General features: G+C 46.2%; 1 non-coding gene across 1 annotated transcript; it reads left to right on the plus strand.

The window, feature by feature from the left end:
* The first annotated feature begins 548 nt into the window (after positions 1-548).
* Positions 549-655, plus strand: LOC131593724 (small nucleolar RNA R71). The gene has a single exon (XR_009281107.1). It is a non-coding gene; the product is annotated as a small nucleolar RNA R71 (small nucleolar RNA).
* Positions 656-972: the final 317 nt, after the last annotated feature.

The following is a 972-nucleotide window of genomic DNA, read 5'->3' on the forward strand; positions in this document are numbered from 1 at the left end:
GGGTGTTTTGAGCAGCTACAGGCGCTTTTTGGTAGCCAGGTGGTACAGCAGGTGCTTGTCCAGGCGCGTACAACGCATTGTTGTTCTTATAAGAAAAGTTCGGGTGGTTTTTCCATCCAGGGTTGTACGTGTTAGAATAAGGGTTTCCTTGAGCGTAATTTACTTGATCAGATGGGACTCCAGTCAAGAGTTGGCATTCAGCAACTACATGCCCAGTCAATCCACAAATCTCGCAGTTAGGTGCTACAGCGGCAGCGGTGGCTGAAGGAGTGATGGTTAAATTCTCGATCTTTTGAGTTAAAGCGTCTACTTTAGCGTTAACGCGGTCTATACCGCTAATTTCGTACATTCCTCCTTTGGTTTGGGCTTTCTCTAGAGCGGCGCGTTCTCCTCCCCATTGGTAATGGTTTTGTGCCATGTTCTCTATGAGTTTGTATGCTTCATCATGGGGTTTGTCCATTAATGCTCCGCCAGCAGCGGCATCTATAGTCATTTTAGTGTTATATAAGAGACCACCATAAAAGGTATGGATGATCAGCCATGGTTCGAGTCCATGATGAGGGCATATTCTAAGCATGTCCTTGTAACGTTCCCAAGCTTCGAAAAGCGATTCGTTATCTTTCTGGGTAAATCCGTTGATTTGACCTCTAAGCATAGCAGTCTTGCTAGGCGGAAAGTATCTTGCTAAGAATACTCTCTTCAATTCGTCCCACGTAGTTATGGAATTGGAAGGCAGGGATTGAAGCCACGCTCTCGCTCTATCTCTCAAGGAGAAAGGGAAAAGGCGTAATCGAATAGCTTCGGAACTAACGTTGTTGGCTTTGATAGTGTCGGCGTATTGCACGAACACGGATAAGTGGAGATTGGGGTCGTCTACTGGGCTTCCAGAGAATTGATTCTGTTGAACAGCTTGGACCAGTGAAGGTTTCAGTTCGAAATTGTTCGCTTCAATCGCAGGTGGTGCGATACTCG

Source organism: Vicia villosa, linkage group LG3 (assembly GCF_029867415.1).
Source record: "Vicia villosa cultivar HV-30 ecotype Madison, WI linkage group LG3, Vvil1.0, whole genome shotgun sequence".
Lineage (NCBI taxonomy): Eukaryota > Viridiplantae > Streptophyta > Magnoliopsida > Fabales > Fabaceae > Vicia > Vicia villosa.